Genomic DNA, 902 nt, shown 5'->3' with positions numbered 1-902 from the left:
AGCTCCCACTCTGCACAGCTCATGACAAGCTGTGGCGTTTCTGACTCTGGGGGGGGGTCTCTTGGCTGCGGGCATAACATGGCCACCCATAAGGGGTGCTGCATGGCGAGCAGCGGCGAGGCACATCCCCAGGGGGCTCCCAGCCCCTCGCTCTCTTCTCCTATGCACAGTGATGCAGTGACCGAGCCAGGTCAGGCTGACCGTGGGTCAGGACGCCCGAGCACCTGGTGAGGAGCAGGAAATACAACTAACCCATCCCGCCAGGACAAGTGCCACAGCCAGCAGCTCAGCTGCACTGGGCGGGAGTTGGGGGGAGGCAGGAAAAGCAGCTGTCACGGGCGGATGGCACAGCGCAGCGCTGCCCACCGAGCTCTCAGATACTCCCTCAAAACATTTGTGCTGTTTTCCCCAGCTTCCCCGAACCGAGCCCTGTCTGAGCTTGGGACAGGACCTGTGCGGTGCTGCCGTGGCTCGGCCCCATTATAACCTAGTCCTTGGCAGCCCAGGTTTATACGGGCACAGCAGTTTCTCTAATGAGCAGGGACGGTAGGGCCTGACAGGAGATTTGGGGGAACAGGAGGACGAAAGGAGAGGTGATCACGCGAGAGGCAAAGAAACAGAAACGGCGGCTAGCTGGGAAGCAGCCAGACCTAGAAAGCCAGGACTACAGACCGCAGCAAACTTCCAGCACAGCATCTCTGCCTGCGGGGCCCAAACACGGCGTTGAGCAGTAGCCCAGGCCTGCCCAACCAAGCTGTTAAATTGCCAACCTGCTTTCTGGCAGCTTCAGTTTGGGCAGCTGACCCTCTCCCACATAAAGCCCAGGCAGGAGTAACACATGCTGGAGACTGCTCCCCAAAACCAGTTTGAATTTGGCGACCTTGATTTGGGGGGGGGGTGTG

This window comes from Pygoscelis adeliae, unplaced genomic scaffold (genome assembly GCF_000699105.1).
Source record: "Pygoscelis adeliae isolate BGI_AS28 unplaced genomic scaffold, ASM69910v1 Scaffold10, whole genome shotgun sequence".
Taxonomy (NCBI): Eukaryota; Metazoa; Chordata; class Aves; order Sphenisciformes; family Spheniscidae; genus Pygoscelis; species Pygoscelis adeliae.
This window is presented reverse-complemented; position numbering follows the sequence as displayed.